The sequence below is a fragment of the Elephas maximus genome, chromosome 5 (assembly GCF_024166365.1).
Source record: "Elephas maximus indicus isolate mEleMax1 chromosome 5, mEleMax1 primary haplotype, whole genome shotgun sequence".
Lineage (NCBI taxonomy): Eukaryota > Metazoa > Chordata > Mammalia > Proboscidea > Elephantidae > Elephas > Elephas maximus.
The window spans coordinates 11,970,714-11,993,083 of NC_064823.1; the positions used below are offsets into that span (position 1 = coordinate 11,970,714).

Genomic DNA, 22,370 nt, shown 5'->3' on the forward strand with positions numbered 1-22,370 from the left:
AGCAAAATTTTACTTGGGTGTGATATTAACAATATTGTTCGATAATTTCCACATTCAGTTGGATCACCTTTCTTTGGAAGGGACACAAATGTGGATCTCTTCCAGTCAGTTGGCCAGGGAGCTGTCTTCCAAATTTCTTGGCATAGAAAAGTGAGCATATGGATATTATCCTATCACTGAGAGCATCATACTTCAGGATAGATCTTGAAACGTTCTTTTTGATGATGAATGCGACATCTCACATATTTTGGACATGTTTTCAGGAGGGACCAGTCCTTGAAGAAGACCATCATGCTTGGTAAAGTAGAGGGTCAGTGAAAAAGAGGAAGACCCTCAGTGAGATGGACTGACACAGTAGCTGCAACAATGGGTTCAAACATAGAAATGATTGTGAGGATGGCGAAGGACAGGGCAGCGTTTCAATCTTTTTTGTTATACATAATGCTGCTGTGAGTCAGAACTGGCTGAATGGCAGCTAACAACAACTTCTTATAAATGAAATATTTTATGTAATATCTTTATGAAATTTTATAAATTTGTTATCAATTTTGACTCTAATGACAATTATATTAATTTCACTATCTTCCTGGGTTGTAGGCCTTAAGTGGTCACAGTAGATCCTGTAGAATTTAGTCTGTGACTCTAGCTGATTAGGGAGACTGTCAGTCTTAATTTTCTGCCAGTGAGAAATGGTCAAGAGGTTATATACAATTGAATAATAATTCAGAATTGTTATTTTCAGAAATTATATAAGATATAGTTAGTACATAGTAGGGAGGCAGTATAAACAGTGGTCAAATGTGGGGTTTTAAATTAGATAGCTTTAGGGTTTTTTTTTTTTTTTTTTTTTTAGTGTTTAAAGGCCAACTCCACTACTTAACGCTCTGTATGTCTTTGGGCAAATTACACCCTTAAAGTCAAGATTATATTACCTACCATATAACTATGTTAGGAGGGTAAAATGCATAATATATATACAATGCTTAGTAAGTGCTTAATATGTGTTGGCTTTAATTATCTCAACTTTTATTATTTATACTTATCTTTATCCCTTTTCTCTCACTTTACTAGTTGTGACTTTCAATGCTTACTCCCTATCCGTGCCTTAAACTCAGCTCTATAATGTATGTATGGATCTAAGTTATTAATTTATATATATATATATATATCTTTATTATAGTCCTTATCATAATAGCATTGTACTGGACTGTATTGGGTTCCCAAAAAATTCATGTCTTTCTGGAACCTCATGTGATCTTATTTGGATGATATTAGTTAAGTCATAATGAGTTCATGCTGGATTAGGGTGAGCCCTAATCCAATGACTGCTGTATTTATAAGAAAATAAAAGAGAGAAACAGACACACATGTAGAAGAAGGCCTTGGAGTGAGGCAACTACAAGCCAATGAACACCAAAGATTTCTGGCAAATTTCAGAAGCTAGGAGAGTGGCATGGGACCATTTCTCCCACAGAAACTAAAGAAGGAACCGACTCTGCTAAAACCTCTAGTCTCAATTACTGTGAGAGAATAACTTGCTGTCGTTTTAAGCCACCCAGTTTGTGACAATTTGTTATGGCAGCCCTAGGAAACTAAAATTATTGTTTATTTGTATATTTTCCCTTTTCTGGAATATAATCTTCAAACATGTGGGAACTAGGAATTATGTGGTTTTAATTCTTTGTTTACTTAGTATTTTTCACAGAGCTTGTACATAGAACAATCTCATAAAAGGTTTATGGAATAGGATTTTTTAAAATTTGTTTAGTGACTGCCACAGTAACAGTATTGTTTCTAGGGTCTTCTTTGTAATGTTAATTCTAAAATTTACAGAAATATTAAAAACTTATAAGAAAACATGTTGGAGACAAATATATTTAAGTGTACTTATTTTTCTACAATGACTTGCAGTTTTACAAGGCTAGAAGCTAGATACATTGCATCATTAAAATTATAACATTAAGTGATGTTTTTTTCCTGCCAGAAATACTTGTTTACAAATTAGAAACAACATTCAAAAAAATGTCAGACTCCTAAGTGTTTCCTTTTTGGTTGATCAAGTTTAACATTTCATGTTATTCAATTTAAAAATTGTTAAATTATTAGTAGAATATTAAAGAAGTATTTAAAATCTGAATCTCATCATCATAATTTATCTTCGTACCTTATTCTTATATTGAAGGAAAAAATAAAACAGCCTAACATTTTACATTTTTTTTTACTAAAAGTAGAGTGCATATCATATTCTATACCTACCTCTTTTTTTCTACTAAAGCTCGTTACATGAATATACCCTTATTTTATAGTAAATGTTAATCTGTTCAGCAATAATATACCTCAGCAGGTCTGAAATCTGGATTGCAAAGAGAAAAAAAAGTGAGCTTAGTTTGTGAGCTTATAGTAAATATCCAGGAATATGTTGAGGTTGATACTAGTTACTTACAACAGAAGAGTAGGGAGAATTATTGACAGCTAGCTATACTTGTGAAGACTTGAAGGCCGGAGCTGCTTGTAACTCTAATTAGGAAGCTTCTGTCTCTGATTCCTAGAGTTAAGTGTTATGATTTACATATGTCTGTTAGCATCATTTCCCTCTACTACATTGGGTCTTCCAGTCCATTTATACATCTAATTTAATCTAGTTCTCTTCACCCTCCTATGATAAATTCTTCTAAGAGATAGGATGGCCAAGCATCCCAGTTTGCCCAGGACAGAGGGATTTCCTGAGATGTGGTACATTCAGTATTAACACTGGGACGCACCCAGGAAAAACTGCAATGGTCGATCATGTTATTTCAGTTACTGTAAACTCTATACTAAATCCCCTTGCTCTGGTCCAACCAGTCTCGTAAATCCATAACCTAAACCACTGGAGAAAATTTTTTGGCTGGCTAAAGTAGTGCCACTATAAACTCATAATTTTTCTCTTAATACCACCTGACAATTCATTATGTCAACAACACTTTTAGTGGTTTTTTCCAGTAAATAATTATTTTCTTTCTTGTTGTCCTTATACTCTATGCTTCTTAACTGCCCATCCTTCTATGAATAAATAAAAACTATCTGGTGAACTCACTATACTTATTGTCAACAACCCTAAAATTCCACCACTACACTCTCCAATTCCTTTCAATTTGCAGCTGTTTAAATGGAGAGGAATCATTTCTCTTATTTAAAGCCAATAACTTCATCTTTCATCTGAGATGATGTCATTGTGCACCTCTCAAACTTACTTCCACTTGTCCACCAAATCTGACTTATTCTTCATCCGGAATAGATTTTGAACCATTCCGATTTTATCTACCTCCAGCGCCAACACCCATCTCTTAACTTGATCATTTATAGTACCACATAATTATTAATCTTTCTCCAATATGTCTACTTTCTAATCAATTCATGACATTAAACTGAAGTTATTTTTCTAAATATAAACTGATTCCATCCCTGCACTTGAAACAAAATGACTTAAAAGCTTCTCATTATGCTTAACCTAAGACTCCAAATCATTATCACGGCCAGCAAAGTCCTACATGATCTAGTCTGGATCTGCCTGTCAGTTGTATTTCTTCTTTTTTTTCTGTGCCCCAGGCATTCTAAGTTTTTCTTGTGTTTCCTGGAACATGCGTGCTTATATTTTGCTTGCAGATCTATCCAAATGCTGTTTTCATTTCACCAATCACTCTTCAGCACTTAGCTGTTACCCATTCTTCAGATTTCACCTTAAATATTACATTTTTATGAACCCTTTCTCAAAGTCTTAGGCTGGTACAGAACTCCTATTATTTGTGCCCACAGCACCCTGGATTTCTCCATCAAAACACCTGTTATAGACTTAATGTTTCTCTTCCCTACTTGGCTATGAATTCTCTGAGGAAGTTTGTCCTTCCTGTTCACAGCCTATCCCAGGCAATAAGCTCTGTGCTTGGGACATACTAGATGAGCAGTACACATTCGTAAATAAACTAAATGAATAACCAGGGTTGATTTTAAAATTATCTTTTCATATTAGTTATATTTATTACTAGAAGCATATTATTGGAAAGTCTGTGAATGTTGCGAGTGGCTCGTAGCCGTGAGGACAGTCAGTACATACATTTTTGCTAACAGGCAAACCCACTGGCAATGGTAAACACATAAATCAGCAAGGAAAATAATCTATATTTATAAGAAGTTAAAGAGAGAGTGTTTTTAGGTTCTTAGAATCATTGGCTTGCTAGATCAGGGTTGTTTGAGGAGATGTTAAGGTAATGGGAGCATGACAAACATGTAGGAAGAGGTCGTTGTATGAAAGATATATACAACAATCCAACGGACACATCTCAAATGCTATAGTTTTACCACCCTGCTCATAAATGCCAACTGAGGAAGGAAGTAATTTCAGGATACAGGAGGTTTAGCTAACTTTTGATTAACTTGCAGATGATCAAAAGACTACTGACAGGTCAAATAAAACACTTGGAAAACCAAAACAGAAGTAAGAGTCGACTTGAGTTTTTTGCAACAGGTAAGGCTGCAATGTTGCATTTGCAATTCAGAAGTGTTACAGGCTTTCTCTCTTGCCTTACTCCTGTTTTACTTCTTGTTGGGTCTAAAATAAGCCATAATTTTAGATCAAGGTTGTTATTAACTAAATTTATTAGCAGCAAGCATTTTAACTAAATACTTCTAATTGGTTTTATTGTTCACCATTAATTTATTATCCTCAAAGCTCTCTTAATTTGACTTTGATATTTGGACATATCTTTTGGTTAGTAGGTATCATTGTTCAGCACTCACATCTAAGAGAACTTCTTTTTGTTGCCCTTCTATATTAACATCTCCATGTTAGAATTTTCCCATGATAATATAGATTCTTTTAAAACAGATTTAGGGCTCTTTCTTTAAAAGTAAGCATGGAAAAAAGAGAAAAATGGAATACTTAAAATTATGATAAAGAAACTCATCAAATCTCATATACAGGTATATATATACACATATATATATATACTCATCTATCATATATATTATTGTGTATTATATCTATCTATAAAATGGAAAAAATATAAGGAATATAAGATGTCCTCTGTTTTTTAATGTTTTATTTAGTCAACTACCTTAACTAAAGTATTTTATTTTGTAAATTTAGTCTATAAAAAAGTATAAACGTTTAGCTTTAGCAGAAGAAAATCACCAGAAGAATATGAAAGTCAGCACTCACACACACTTCCTATACCACATACATACCTTTGTCATAATACTTTAATTCCACAAAATCTGAAGTGAGTGTAGGAACACATCCTTTTGAGTTATGATTTTGGTATTCAAAAATTTCAGGAGATGTTTGGGGCAGCAACATGAAACAGGAGGGCAGTTTCATAGCTTAGAAAGATTGCTGCCTTGTGTAGTTTTAACTGCCATGTGCTACCTTTGTGACTTAAAGTGCTTTCTCTCTCTTGCTTTACATTTCCCATCTCTAAAATGAAGGATAACCACGATTGCTCTGTGAGCCTTGGTTACTAGTTTGTTGAAAAGATTAAATCAATATGGAGTATATGCTAAAATAATGAATTATAAACTGTTTGTTTCTTGGTTATATCTTCTATTGGCTTTCCTACTCCCACTCCCTAAATCTGCTAAAGGTAAGACAGTTTTCTTGCAGTTCCTCATAGTGAGTGATAAAGCAGGCTTCATTTGGTTTCTTGTTCAGTTGAGGGGTAGCCTCTGGGATCATAAATTTACACTGGAGTCCTGGTGGCAAAGTGGTTAAGAGCTCAGGCAGTGAACCAAAAAGTTGGTGGTTTGAAATCTACCAGTTTCTCTTTGGAAACCCTATGGGACAGTTCAACTCTGTTCTATAGGCCATTATGAATTGGAATTGACTTGATGGCACACCACACACACACCTCCAATACACAGCCAATCTGGAATATTTCCTGATTTTTGGTTTCTAGTCTTGTGCTCTATAAAGCATAAAAACATGGAGTTCAAATTGCTTAGTTAGGAACATGCCCTCATATAAAAAGTAACCTCGGGAATAGTCCAATTTTTTGGATTTTCCCTTTACTTGGATTTTAGCCTTAAAATTTTTATTTTATCATTTATTCAATTCATTTAATAATATTTTTCTCATTTTTGTGGCTTTCAATGGCAAATTTTCAGCAATATTCCATGGATCGTAAACAGAGCAGTCTTCCAGCCATATTCCTGAAAATGGAAGGTTGTGTGTATGTTTTAACTTTTATTTTACATTTGCAGAGTAACAAAAGTGTCTGTATACTGTTATACATGTCCTTTTATTTCATATTATTATGAGATTTGTACCAGATTAGGTTATAGGTCTGGTACCACTTCCCATATCTGATAATGTGTGAGCTTTTTCTGGAAGATGACAACAAGTTACATAGGTGAAGAAGTAGGAAATGGAAGGGAATTGAGTCATATCTCAAAAAGTTTTTTTCAACAAATTAGAAATAACTAATTCCTTAAATTGGTCTTAAGTTGGTCTATTTTTGAATTAAGAATTAAAGTGCCACTAAATTATTTTCATATGTTCACTAAATATTTGTGTTCTTTCAGACGGTGTTTTACGCATTCAGAATATTTGATAAACAAGCTTCCTGTTCTCATGAACTTTACATTTTACTTGGACAAGATAAAAAAACAAGCAAACAAATATGTGAATATGATTTTCACATGCTAATAAAATGCTATGAAGAAAATCAGGTTATTTTAGTAGAAAATGAGTAGAAAGGTAGGCTAGGTTAGATTCTATGAGTATGTAAATTTTGACCTAAATGTCAAAAAGGAACTACTGAAGTGAATATTTGAAGGAAGATTTTTTTCCAAGCAACAAGATCAGCACACAGAAAACCCTGAAGCTACTTGTTATGCTAGAAGATGAGACAGAGAGCTATAAAGTTGGGGTGCACAGAGCTCTGGGAGATGGTACAAGTTGAGATGAGAGGTATTTAAGGACCTTTTTAACTAGTACTTTGTAGATTATCATTAAAATTTTAAATTTGATTCCAATTACAATGAATTTTTTCAAGCAGATAAGTGACCTGATGTAATTTATGATTAAAAAAAAAAAAAAAAAACTCACTGTTTTAGGGAAAAAAAAACTGTAGGGGAGAAAGTTTGGAAACAGAAAGACTAGTCTTTACACTTAAAATGAACCAATGTCAATGGTCTTCTCAATAGAAAAAAACATGAGTTTGGAAAAGTCTTGAGCACACAGAATCCATAGGACTTGATTACAGATTATACATGAGTGAATCTACATGATTCACAGTTTTTTTGCTTGAATGATTGAATTAAATCAGTCATTGAAAGGGAAAATGTGAGGAAGGGTAGGTTTGAGGTTTATTTGAAGAGGTACAGAAACATAGATGATGGGATCATTTTGGGAATTGGGTTTGAGTTACCTATTGTACATCCTCATAAGACATCTATCAGTCATTTGGATAAAGAGAAGCAACCTGACTTGGTAGAAAGCATGCATTTGTAATCAGGCTAGAATTTGAATCATAATTTTGCAGTTTATCAGCTGTGAAACCTTAGACAACATAAGCTTTCTGATCCTAAACATTCTTCCCCATTAACAGAGGTTATTAATTCCAAAATATTGGGTTGATTTGAGAATTATGGATAATATAGTACTTTACACATGCTTGGCATTTGGAAGTTATAATGATCATTATTATATGTGATCTGTACAGGGGGAGAAAGATTATAGATATTATTTGAAGAGAGTGACATATAGATTATTTTTCAATCTATGGCTTTCAGTGATATATAATATAAAAGCTAAAGAAAAAATTGCACGATGGAAGGGGAACTCAGCATACAAGAGGACAAGTAAACGGTGATAGGAATATTCATCCTAACTAGGAAAAAAGATCCAATGAAGCAGAAGTTGATAAAAAAAAACCAAGAAGGAGGATTACCCTGGAAAACAAGTGAGAGGGGAGTTTTGTAAAGAAACTGCAGACACTTTTTGCAGAGAACACAGGAATAAAAAAGTGGCAGTGGGATGTAGCAATGTGGCTGTCATTACCGACCTCGTCCAGCGTGGTTTTACCGCAGGCAGAAACCTTGGAGGAAAACGGACACTATCTCCGCTCAGAGAGATGTCAAAATGTAATAATTTGGGCAGATTTAGTTTAGATCATTAGTTTCAGAGACAGTGTTAAAATAAATAATTATTTTCATAAGCAGGTGGCAAAGCCATGTATTCAAAGTGAATAGGTTGGGGTAGGGCACTTGAAGGGAGAGACGATGGTTTGGAATAACTACTGAGGGAAGTGACATCCAAAATCATATGCTGAATAGAACAGTAAAAACTGTGAAAAGACTATTGGGACACGTTTGCTTACAAAATTTTTTATATTTGACACTATATCCTTAAGTCATTACCACTGAGAATATGACATAAAACATATTAAAATTATAATATTGAAATTAAATACAATTCGGTATCTTCTGTACACACTAAATTATGGTTCACACATTTTTACCAAATGGGATCTACTCAAAAAAAAAAAAGACTTTTTATAAATTTGTGATTCAGAAGACATGCTGTTTTATTAATTAGCGTACAAGGAATTGTTAGGTTAGATGATTATGTTCAATTAAGTATAATGAATATAATTAATGTAGTTGCTGTTTTAGGTGCTTGAGTTAATAGTGCCATTAAATGCTGCTGTTTTTGTTGTGGTGGTTATTATTCTTATAATAGGATATCAAACTTTGAAATGATAGGAAAGCTAAAAGTTTGACTACTCTTTCATAGCAAGTTTGTTTATATATTTATTTTTGGTTGCCATTTAAATAGAACATCATAACTTAAACACATTATGCAATGATAGGTTTCTAAGTCATTACAGTAACCATTTTAAAACATTTCCTTCTTATCTATTTGGAAAGAGTAGTCTTAAAATTGAAATATGAGTACCAAAATATCCTTGGAAGAAGAGCATATGTTGTTGTTAGGTGCCATTGAGTCGGTTCCAACTCATCTCATATATATGCCTCTTAATTGTCTGAAATGGGAAAACGTATTCATTTACTTCCTAATCAAATTTGTTGTGTATCTTTAACATGCCAATTATTTTGCATAAGCTGAATTTTTTCTTATTAAATGCTTTTATATTTTATTTTTATGTAAAAACATTTTCCATGATATGAGACATCAGTAACAATCGGCTATAAAATTTTAATAAAAATTATGATTTGTTTGCTTCTTGTTCTACAGGCCGTATTAATGAATATTTAAGCAGGGATAGATTAGAATCGTTCTTATAGCTTTAAGCAATGCTATAAAAAAGCACATGAGCTACATTTATTTGTAGTATAAAACCAAAAAAAAAAAAAAAAAAACCCAGTGCCATCTTGTAGTATAAAGAGCGTAATTAAATAAAACATTTTTAACATGTTGGAAATCTATCATTGATTCTATGCTTTAATTGTATCATATTGCCTTGGAAGAATGTGAAGGACTGTTTCAATGAAATTTATTTTGGATTTAGGTTCCCATTTTAGATATGAGCACGCATACTTCCATGTATTTCATTTTCTGTCATTTTAGTAACATAAGCATTCAGGCAACTTGGCTTTGGTTGTGTAAGTTAACTGAAAATTCCTACTTATGCTTTGAAAGAATACCTTATCCCATAAATATTTATTTACTTACTTTTAAAAATTCCATTCTTCTAAGAGTAAATGTTTTTAGTCTTTTTTTTTTCTCCCCCAAGAAAGTATTTTTCTTGATGTTTGAAGTTTGTAAGTGGTATCTTAGCATCCAATTTCACAATTTACTTCCTGAAAAATGAAGACAACTCTCCTCTGTGTTGAGGGTTGCGCATGTGTCCAGGATTCTGAACCAGATATGCTCCTTGCTATCCAGAAGATAGGGAATATGCTTTTTTTCATCAAGAATAAAATCAGACTGAAATAAGGAATAGGCTAATCTGAAAGACTTTTTGGCAGAGTATTTCTTTTTATTATTGTGCTTTAGGAGAAAGTTCACATAGCAAGTTAGTTTCTCCTTAAACAATTAATATATGAATTGTTTTATGACATTGATTGCCAAGCTCTCGATATGTCAACACTCTCCTCTTCTCCACCCAGTTTCCCTGTTTCCAGTCATCCAATTTTCCTGTCCCTTCCTGCCTTCTCCTCTTTGCTTTGGGCTTGTGTGCTCCTTTAGTCACATATACATGATTGAACTATGATGCATGTTCCTCAAGTGTGCTGTTGTTTGCGCTATAGAACTGTCTAATCCTTGCTGAAGGGTAAACCTTGGAATGACTTCATAACTGAGTTGTAAGGGTATCTGGGGCCATACTCTGGGGGTTTCTCCAGTCTCTGTCAGACTAGCAAGTCTGGTCTTTTTTTTTTTTTTTTTTTTGTGAGTTTGAATTTTGTTCTACATTTTTCTCCCACTCTGTCTGGGACCCTCTATTGTGATCCCTGTCAGAGCAATTGTTGGTGGTAGCCAGGCTCCATCCAGTTATTCTGGACTCAGTCTGGTGGAGGCTGTGGTAGCTATGGTCCATTCGTCCTTTGGACTAATCTTTCCCTTGTGTGTTTGGTTTTCTTCATTCTCCTTTTGGCAGAGTATTTTGAAAAGATACACTGTTTAGAATCAATTATCTCATTGATATTCAAGATCTGGTTCTGCTCTGCCTGATTCTTTACTTATGAGAAAGGTGCTCCTTTTGTCGTCAATGTTCTTTCCTATAAGATGTAAGAATTGCACCAAATCTGTGTTTTTCATGCTATCCTCTCTTGATTCTTTCAGACAAGATCACTGTATATGGTGTGTACTGTGCAAACATAGGGATTCCAGGACTGTGGTTCTTAGTGTAACCAGCAGGGGAGTAGACGACATGTTCAGGTAGCAAGTTTCAGAATCCAAAGCTTCAGACTCAACTGGAGCATCTCCACTCTTAAATATTTTATTAGATTGAAATGATTGATTCCCTGAAATTACCCACTTATGAAATAATTCAAATTATTGATTCAACCTTTTATTGTAATAGAGCTAAGTTTTAATTTTTTTTTCTTTAGTCAATTTTGCAAATTATATTTTACGAGAAACTGAAGTCGATTAATAAAGTTGCTCAAATCTTCTGTATCCTTAAAAATTATTCGTTTACTTGTTTCTATCAATTACTGAGTAATGGATATTCAAATCTCCAAATACATGTTTCTCTGTACTGCTTTCTGTGTTCTTTCATTGTTTTCATTTTCAATGTTATTAATTTTCAAATTTTTTAATACCACCTTTGCCTTATGTATGTGTTTATATGATTTATGTATTTGTATGATTTCATTATAAAAAAATGTACTTTTTCTAAGTGTTCCATTTGGCTGAATATAAAGGTTGCCTAAACATTTATAATAGTTTTTAGTTTATGATTTATACTTTCTTTTCCTTATTTTACTTTTGTAAACATGGAAACATGATTATTTTACATTGTGTTATGATACTTTTAAGATTTGATTAATTCTTAATTCTCTTGATTGGTTCTTTCAGTTGACTTTTACTCACGGAAGCTATCTCCTTATTTATTTGGTAATTTTTGATTGTGAACTCATCATTCTTGTAAATATCTGAGGTAATTCTTGAGGCCAAATCACATGTTTGTTCTTACAGGGGGAATCTTTTTTTGTATTACCAGGTATTTGGGAGCACTACAAACACAAGTTCTTCTAAATTAAATTTAAAATATTAGTTTAGCAGTGTAAATTCAAACTCAGTCTGGCCCTAAACACTTGTTCAAAACCAAAAACCAAACCCATTGCCAATGAGTTGATTCTGACTCATAGTGACCCAAAGGACAGAGTAGAACAGTGCCCTAGAGTTTCCAAGGAGCACCTGGTAGATTCAAACTGCTGACCTTTTGGTTAGCAGCCATAGATCTTAACCACTAAGGCACCAGGGTTTCCAAACCCGTGTTAGAGAGGCCATTATATCTTAGAGGCTTTTTTTTTTTTTTTTTTTGCTTCTGTCAAATTCCAAAGCATATTTAGAAGTTTCTTTACGGTCTGTAGGTTTACTTCTGTTTGACCTTTCCCAGGTCTAACCCTAAAGTTAGAGTGTAAAATTTTCTGATTTATCTCTTTGTTGTTTACGAGCATCTAATATTTACACTGCAGAGACCTAGGTATTTGGTATCTGTAGATCTCTTGTTGGCCTCTGACAACTTCATTGCATAATACACTTTTTAGACACAGATTCCAGTTTCTTCCCTGGCCTCTGATAATTTTCTTCAGAACAATATATCTGAAAGTATATTAAATCATTTTACCCAGCCTTTTTATCTTTTTTATAATCAGTTTTCACATCATATGCTATCTGACAGAAGGCTTTGATGCAATAAAATTTTAATACCACCAGAATATATTATTTTAATGTCCCTTCTCATTTCCTACAAATTATGATGCTTTCACTAGTTTTAACTAGTCATTAATATATAATTAACTGCTCATGGAATAAAATAAACACTCTAAGAATTCAAGTCTATATAACTAGTAAAAAAAAAGGCTGATTCTTTACAATCACCCTAAATTATTAATGTGTGAACTCATTCACTATAAACTTTTGTTTCCTTCACCTCCACCCACCTTACCCATAAAAACAATTATATTTTTCTTTTTTCTGTTACTCTGGAAGAATGTCTTATGGTTTTAGCTCTCTGATACAAAATAAATCTCAACTACAGCAATAACTTCTTAACTGGATGTCTTAATATACATGAAAATAATTATAATTAATGTGTTGAGTGTTGGTAATAACATTCATTGTTAATGTGCAGATTGATATTTTTTTAAATGAGGATATGATATATGTAAAATTTGGAGATGTTGTGTGAGCTTTAATGAGATGACTGCCAAAAGCCAGCATGTTAATTTAGAAGATCTTAATTATTGACCCTTATTACATTAAATGCCAATTAAATTTTGTACAGTATTAATTAGATCTTATAATGGCTTTGTTATATTACATTTTATATATGTCCAAATAATATCACAATTCATGTATGAAGAAATTGGCTATACATTAAATCAGAATAGTGTTATAGGATGCTAAGACCACCACTGGCTGTTTTCTCTACATCTCATTTTCTATCTCTTTTTTCCTGCACATACTCCCTTCTCTCTGCTTTCATTTGTCTCTTTGTTTTTCTTTCCTTTTCTCTGTCACTTCGATCTTTGTATCCTCACTTGTTACTTAAAGTCTTGCACACTTGCTTTTTAATAGATGGCCAAGCTTCAGTTTCCACACATTACAAACCATTGAAATATACAGGCTACCAGCACTTTCTACCTTCAAGGTCGCATTAAATTTTTCATCATTCGATCTCACAAGGCTACCCAGATCTCCAGGAAACTTACATGCTTCTAATCCTGGCTTGAATTTAAAAAAGTACCCTCCAAACAATTTTTTTCTTTGTTTCCTCTGTGCCATCCCTTTGCCCATAAAAGTGATATATAAATTACTGCTGAATATACTTGTCACATGCTTTATCTAAATTCTGCTCTTTATTTTGACATTGCAAGTACAAATATTTGCCTGCACTAATAGAAATTCACTGCTATGGAGTCAATTCCAACTCACAGTGACTCTGTAGAGTAGAACTGCCCCATAGGGTTTCCAAGGCTGTGATATTTATGGAAGCAGACTGCCACATCTTTCTCCCTAGAGTGGCTGATGGGTTTTAAACCACTGACCTTTTGGTTAGCAGCCAAGCACTTAACCACTGCATCACCAGGGCTCCTTGACATGACCCAAGACATGGTATTTTCAGTCACCTCATATGTAGGTGAAAGCTGGACAATGAATAAGAAAGACCAAAGAAGAACTGATGCCTTCGAATTGTGGTGTTGGCAAAGAATATTGAATATACCGTGGAATTCCAGTAGAATGAACAAATTGTCTTAGAAGTATAGCCAGAATGCTCCTTAGAAGTGAGGATGGCGAGACGTCATCTCATGTACTTTGGATGTGTTTGCAGGAGGGACCAGGCCCTGGAGAAAGACATCATGCTTGGTAAGTACAGGGTCAGTAAAAGAAAGACCCTCAGCAAGATAGATTTACCCAGTAGCTGCAAAAATGGGCTCAAGCACCACAATGATTGTGAGGATGGCACAGGACCGGGCAGTGTTTCATTCTGTTGTACATAGGGTCGCTATGAGTTGGAACCAACTGGATGACCCCTAACAACACCAACAACAGAAAATGTGAAATCAATTATTTTAAACTAATATTTAAGTAACAATTTTTAATTTATAAAACAATTTCATACTATAACATCAACTTTATGGGGGAGGTAGTAGAAATATTTTCATTTTATGGATAGAGAAACTGACACTCAAACAATCCAAATGGTTTACCTAAGAAAATGTGATAACCTAAAAAAAGCACAAAATTTCATGTTTTATTGGAGGTGTAGTTACCTACTACAGTTTCTGGATTATTTTAGATGATTAATAAAAGTTTGTTGCATGATTAAAAGAATAAGACATAAAAAAATAGTGACATGGGTGCATTTATATACATGCTTTTTGCTAACTAGCTATGCAATTTTTCACAACTTTTTGGAGCATTTTGAGCCTTAGTTTCATTATCTGAAATGGAAAATAATAGTATTTTTCTGAAAGAATTGCTATGCACATTAAATAAAATAGCACATATGACATAACTCACAATAGATTCTTCTTCCTTTTTTTTTCTCCAAAAAGTCATAGTTGGTGGTTTTATGCCACAACATAAAATATACAAAATTCCGGACTCTATCCTTTATCTATCCTGGTATATGACTTCTCTGCTAATCTTTTTTATCTCTGCAAAAATGTAATATTTATCACTTTAAAATTGAACATATACAAACTTCAGCCTTTGGGAGTAAAACTGGACTATATTTGCATTTACGTGGATTATACATAGTTATTTACCGCAATTTCTGTTTTCATAAAATAGGTGTCTGCATGGTGTGGAATCACCTTCACAAAAAGAAATTTGGCCTTCTGGTCCTGGTTCCTGAACGCTGCCCAGGCTGATCTTTATCCAGAATGGCTGGGGAGCCCTGCCAGGTAACTCACCTTTATCTTTTTAAGGATTGCGTGGAGGGCCGGTCAGTGACCCAAATTGGCTGACCTTTACCCTGATTGGCTTGGAGGCCTTGCCTAGTAGTAGAATCTTACCCAGATTGTCTGGGTGGCCTGTTTAGTGACTGATTAAAAACCCTAAAACACAAAGGCTCAGATGGGGTCTCTTGATCCACAAGAATCAGAAGGGGAGCATAGGCATTCTTCATGAAGATTCTCCCAGACCAAGTAAACCTGTAACTGCAGTGGACGCAGCATCTGATATGGTACCAGAAGAAATGGAGACAGCGAGTGGACCTGGAGAGTAGCAGCAGAGTGTATGTAAATGCCGAACCCTGGCTGAGAAAACTGGGAGCTAATTGAGAGGAGTGGCCAACAACAGAGCCCACTGAGTGACATCACAGAACAATTCCTGGATGAAAGGTTTCCTGATTGAAGTGAGTGAACACCTGTTCCCTGAAGAGTAAGCAGTCCCCCTTGAGATGTTCAGACTCCAGTGACTCTTCCCTGACCTTGTTCTATGCAGTTTTCTGTTTATAATTTTTTTTATATATCATTCTCTGTTTTAAAGTTGTTATTGCAGACGTGGTGTTTTTGTGAGTTTTCTGTGACCATTGCAATGAATTATTGAACCCAATAGAGAAAGAGTGCCATGAGTGGAATGGCTGATGTCAGAAATGGTGGAGAAGTTGGAGAACAGAACTATATTTGACCTCTGGTTCTTGGGCACCAGCTTGGTGCTAATTCTTACCTTCAGAGTTATCATTTCAGTGTGAAAAACTAAGTTAAAAGTGTGTTTTTTTCTATTAAAATAAAAAAATTAAAGTTTTTTTTTTTTCAATTAGCTTATTTAAAAACCACATAAATATCTCTTCAATACAATATTAATGGTCTTAAGCAGAATTGGAGACAGGATCACAAGAGAAGCTACAGAGGTGACTCTCCTCTAAGATCCAACTGATAAATTATTAAAATCATGCCAGAGAATTTTCCCCTATTCCATTACCACAATTATCTATTGAAACATACCTTGTTTCAGGATGCAGGCATATTTGACTTTCTATCAGGAAGACCATGACAACGTGATAATTATATTTTCTTGGTTAGGATTGTTTAGGATTCACCATTCTAAATTTTGAGGCTTCTCTACATACGGACATACCTCATTTTATTGTGATTCACATTATTGTGTTTTGCAGATACTGCATTTTATACAAATTGAAGGTTTATGGTAACCCTGTGTAGAACAAGCCTATCTGTGCCATTTTTGCAATAGCATGTGCTCACCTCCTGTCTCTGTGTCACATATTGGTTATTCTTGCAATATTTCAAACTTTTTCATCATAATGTCTGTTATGGTGATATGTGATCTTTAATGTTACTATTGTAATTGTTTTGGGGCACCACAACCATGCTCATATAAGATGGCGAACATGATGGTAAGTGTTGTGTATATTCTGACTGCTCCACTGACTGTCTATCCCTCCATTCCTCTCTCTCTCTTTGAGCTTTCCTATTCCTTGAGACATAATAGTGTTGAAGTTAAACCAATTAATAACCCTACAATGGCCTCTAAGTATTCAAGTAAAAGGAAGAATCTCACAAGAGCTAGAAATGATTAAACTTAGTGAAGAAGGCATGTTGAAAGCAGAGATAGGCTGAAAGCTAGGCCTCTTGTACCAAATAGTCAGCTAAGTTGTGAATACAAAGGAAAAGTTCTTGAAGGAAATTAAAAGTGCTACTCCAGTAAACACACAAAAGATAAGAAATCAAGACAGCATTATTGCTGATAAGCAGAAAGTTTTGGTGGCCTGGATAGAAAGACGATCAAATCAGCCACAACATTGCCTTAAGTCAAAGCTTAATCCAGAGCAAAGCCCTGACTCTCTTTGAGTCTGTGAAGGCTGAGAGAGATGAGGAAGCTGCTGAAGAAAAATTTGAAGCTAGCAGAAGTTGGTTCATGAAGTTTAAGGAAAGAAGCCATCTCCATAACATAAAAGTGCAAGGTGAAGCAGCGAGCACTGATGTAGAAGGTGCAGCAATTGACCCGGAAGATCTAGCTAAGATAATTGATGAAAGTGGCTGCACTAAATAACAGATTTTCAATGTAGACTAAACAGCCTTATATTGGAAGAAAATATCATCTAGGACTTTCATAGCTAGAGAGGAGAAATCAATGCCTGGCTTCAAAGTTTCAGAGGACAGGCTGACTCTGTTAGGGACTAATGCAGCTGGTGACTTTAATTTGAAGCCAGTGTTCATTTACCATTCTGAAAATCTAGGACTATTAAGAATTAAGATAAAAGAACAGCAAAACCTGGGTGACAGCACACCTGTTTACAACACAGTTTACTGAGTATTTTAAGCCCACTGTTGAGACCTACCACCCGGAAAAATAGATCCCTTTCAAAATATTCCTGCTCATTGACAACGCACCTGGTCACCCAGGAGCTCTGATGGAGATGTACAAAGAGGTTAATTTTGTTTTCATGCCTGCTAAAAGAGCATGCATCCTGAAGCCCATGGATCAAGGAGTAATTTATACTTTCAAGTCTTATTAATTAAGAAATACATTTCATAAGGCTAAACTTGAATAGATAGTGATTCCTCTGATGGATCTGGGCAAAGTAAATTGAAAACCTTCTGGAAAGGATTCACCATTCTAGTTGCCACTAAGAATACTCATGATACATGGAAGGAGGTCAAAATATCAACATAAACAGGAGTTTGAAAGAAGTTGATTCCAACCCTCGTACATGAATTTGAGGGGTTCAAGACTTCAGTTGAGGAAGTAACTGCAGATGTGGAAATAGCAAGAGAACTAGAATTAGAGCCTGAAGATGTGACTGAATTGTTGCAATCTCATGATAAAAATGTAATGGATGAGGAGATGCTTCTTATGGATGAGTAAGGAAAATGATTTCTTGAGATGGAATGTCCTCCTGGTGAAGATGCTGTGAACAATGTTGAAATGACAACAAAGGTTTTAGACTATTACGTAAACTTAGCTGATAAAGCAGTGGTAGGGTTTGAGAGGATTGGCTTCAATTTTGAAAGAGTTCTACAGTGGGTAAAATGCTATGAAATAGCATTGCATGCTGAGAGAAATCTTTCATGAAAGGAAGAGTCAATTGATGTAACAAACTTCATTGTTGTCTTATTTTAAGAAATTGCCACAGTCGCCTCAGCCTTCACCAACCACCACCCTGATCAGTCAGCAGCCATCAACATTGAGGAAAGATCTCCACCAGCGGAAAGATTACAACTCGCTGAGGGCCCAGATGATGGTTAGCATTTTTTAGCAATAAAATATTTTTTTATTATGGCAAGTACATTTTTAGACATAATGTTATTATGCACTTAATAGACTACTGTATAGTGTAAACATAATTTTTATGTGCACTGAGAAACCAAAAAAAATTTCTGACTCACTTTATAACGATATTCTCTTTATTGTAGTGGTCTGGAACTGAACACACGGTTATCTCTGAGGTATGCCTGGAATTACGTTTTGCCTGAATACTCAGTTGCAGCTTCAGTATCAAATGCAGAGCCATACTGAACACTTGAAATCTCTTGCTTACGATTTCCTTTCTATCTTGAGTTTCTGCAAGCCGACCTTCAGATCCTGTTGTATAAGAGCTATTCCTCCTTATCGCTTTAAGTGAACTTGAATTTCTGCCCACACAGTTTGAACACACTTTGCATATGTCTCTGGATGAACGGCTGGTTCCAGACCCAAAAGTTCTCTTTATCTCACAATTGTGCTCAAATTAACCCATTTTTCGCTATCAACTTATTAAGAACCCAACAATTATTAAGAGTACTGGCTAAATCTACTCTTTACTTTATTCTCAAACACTTTTTATGCACTGTATATGGTTTCTTGGGCACATTATTAAAATGCCTTGGCTGAGAGAAGCATTTGTCAGTCTTTTATAGAATCCATGTTATAGTTAGGCATTGGTGATACAGAGATAAAGAAGATATCGTACTTTCCTAAAAGTGCTAACCAATAACAAACTCTTGAATGTTTTATTATCACTTTAACGCCTCAAGTATTTGAGTGTAAATAACACATATTCAGACATACTTTTGACTTTTATAACAAGGACAGGTCATGTATCATCTAGAAATTGCCTATTAACTAAGATATTTACAATAGAAGGGAATGATTTACATAAATAACCCAGGAACCCCGATGACCTATACTTTTTGCAAGGTTATCATTCCATAAATGCCACATTATCTTACTGCTACATTAATCCTAAAGGGTCACAAAGTTGAGAAGAGATAAGACTAATCCACATTCCTGAAAAATAAGAGCTTAACTTGCTTAATAATGGGACACTAGAACAATCTGAGGTTGTGAACTCACACTGGAAAATTTCAGAGTGTTATCAAGCCCTTAATGCTTAAGTTTGCAATAGATTGAAATCACAGGAAAGTCAACATGTTTTAGAAATGAAACATCTTAATGCTTTATCTTATTAATAAAACTGAGTCACATATTTTTCTGCTGTCACGATTAGGTTGTTAGTCAAATTTGAAGTCCCAAGATGCTAACGTTTCTAGAGAGGCTAGGTAAAATGATATATAACAGGATTCTTAAAAGCCATGATTGACAATGCTAATTCACTGAACACAGACCTAACTCACTTAAATAATCTCAATTACATGGATCCTTGTTCTTGCTTTGTTGTGCAATAGGTTAATCAGAAACTTGTCTTGAGGCCCAAATAGTCTCTTATTTGCAAACTTAAATTTAGGGCTTCACTATGACAGAAGATGGCTCTGAATAGATGCAGGAGATGACTTCTCATCTAGTACCAAGAAAAAAGAGTGCAACTAATAATCCTTTTCAGTATTGCCAAAACAGTTTAGAGGTATATTCTTCCCTTTTTTTGTCTTCATCTTCCACCTCTTATTTTATTATTTGTGTACCTTCTGTACCCAGTTTCCTATTGGTGACCCCTTAGATTTCTCAGTAAGCAAATCAAACTAGACATGTTAAACTGAGCCGGTCATCATCTGCTTATTAGTCAGATTTTGCTGTAGTAACAAACAAACCCATTAGATTTTAAAAGCTATTATTGTTCATATTATAGGAGGGCTGCAATTTGATTGTCTCTGTTAATTTTGACTGGCTCTATATGACATCTGATTCTAGAACCCAGGCTAAAGTAGCATTGCTATCTGGAGCATGGTGCTGTCATGGCTAAAGACTGGAATACAAGCACCTACATCAAACTGCAGAGTCACATTTAAAACTTGTCTGGATGAGGTCATGGTCAATGTTATGTTTGTTTACATTCTCTTGGTCAAAACGTGTTATTTAGCAAAGCCCAAAAGTCAATGAGATAAGTGTTATATTTCTCTCTCAGGACAAAGGGTAAGTGACATGACAATGAGTAGGAATACATAACTCTCTTTCAGAGAGAAAATGTGAACAACTTGGAACATTAATCTAATACATACAATGTCTCCAACCTGATCCTTTTCCTAAATTGCCCATCTTGTTTGTGATAACACCACATTTTTGATCACCCTGCATCAAAAGCTGGCAATCCTCCTGAACTTCTATTTTGTCCTCATTGTCTGAGTTATCTAGTGCCACTGTAACAGAAACACCACACGTAGATGGCTTTAACAAACACAGGTTTATTCTCTCACAGTCTGGAGGCAGGGAGTCCAAACTCAAGTCACCAGCTCCAGGGGAAGGCTTTTTCTCTCTGTTTGTTCTGGGAGATGGGCATTGTCATCAATCTTCCCCCTGGTCTAGGAGCTTCTCAGCACAGGATCCCCAGGTCCAAAGAATGTACTCCTTTCCTGGTGCCAATTTCTTGGTGATAAGAGGTCCCTCGCCTCTCTGTTCAATTTTCTCTTTTATATCTCAAAAGAGATTGACTAGAGGTACAAACTAATTCTGTAAATTGAGTCCTGCCTCATTAACATAACTTCTCTAATCCTGCCTCATTAACATAACTCCTCTAATCCTGCCTCATTAATGTCATAGAGGTTAGGATTTATGACAAATAGGATAATCATATCAGATTGCAAAATTGTGGACAACCATACAATACTGGGAATCATGGCCTAGCCAAGTTGACACACATTTTTGGGGGAACACGATTCAATCCATAACACTCACCAAAGACAATTTCACCACCAAAAATTTCATGATACCATCTCTTTAATAAATTTTTCATGTTTCTCCACTTTCCCTTTATCTCTATTGATACCACCTAAATTCTAGCTATCCTCATCATTTATGGTTTAATAATTGCCACCATCTCCTTCCTAAGTTGACTTTCTACTTTCATTCTGGTGTTCCTTAAATTGTCATTCTCACTGAATAAAAAATGTTACTTCAAACCAATACATTATGGCACATCACTCCTCAGTTAAAATAGTTTTTGTGATTCTAATGACTTTATGGATAAAGGCTTTATGCCTGAACATAATAACACAAAAAGCCTTTTAAGCTAGAAATAGAAGTACCATATCACCCAGCAATCCCACTCCTTGGAATATATCCTAGAGAAACAAGAACCCTCACACGAATAGATATATGCACACCCATGTTCACTGCATCACTGTTCACAACTGCAAAAAGGTGGAAACAACCTAGGTGCCTATCAATGGACAAATGGATAAGCAAATTATGGTATATAACATGGATGAATCTGGAAAGCATTATACTGAGTGAAATGAGTCACGAAAAGACAAATATTGTATGAGACCACTATCATACAAACTCAAGAAAAGATTTAAACACAGAAGAAAACATTCTTTGATGGTTCCGAGGGCGGGGAGCGAGAGGGAGTGTAGGCAATAATTAGGTGAAGGGAAGGACAATACACAATACAAGGGAAGTCAGCACAACCGGACTAAACCAAAACCTGAGAAGTTTCTTGAATACAACTTTGAGGGACAGAGTAGCAGGTTTGGGGGCCTGGGGACCATGGTTTCAGGGGACTTCTAGGTCAATTGGCATAACAAAGTTTATTAAGAAAATGTTCTGCATTTTTGAAATAAACTTTAGTGAGTTGTGTCTGAGGTCTTAAAAGCTAGAGAGTGGCCATCTAAGGTGCATCAACTGGTCACAGCCCACCTGGAGCCAAGGAGAATAAAGAGCACCAAAGACACAAGGAAAGTATGAACCCTGGAGACAGAAAGGGCTGCATAAACCAGAGACTCCATCAGCTTGAGAACAGAACTAGTTGGTGCCTGGCCACCACTAATGACCGCCCTGACAGGGAACACAACAGAGACTC

General features: G+C 35.0%; 1 pseudogene; it reads left to right on the plus strand.

Annotated features, from left to right (window-relative positions):
- Positions 1–16,658: 16,658 nt before the first annotated feature.
- LOC126077492 (tigger transposable element-derived protein 1-like) lies at positions 16,659–18,385 on the plus strand (annotated as a pseudogene).
- The last annotated feature ends 3,985 nt before the right edge of the window (positions 18,386–22,370 follow it).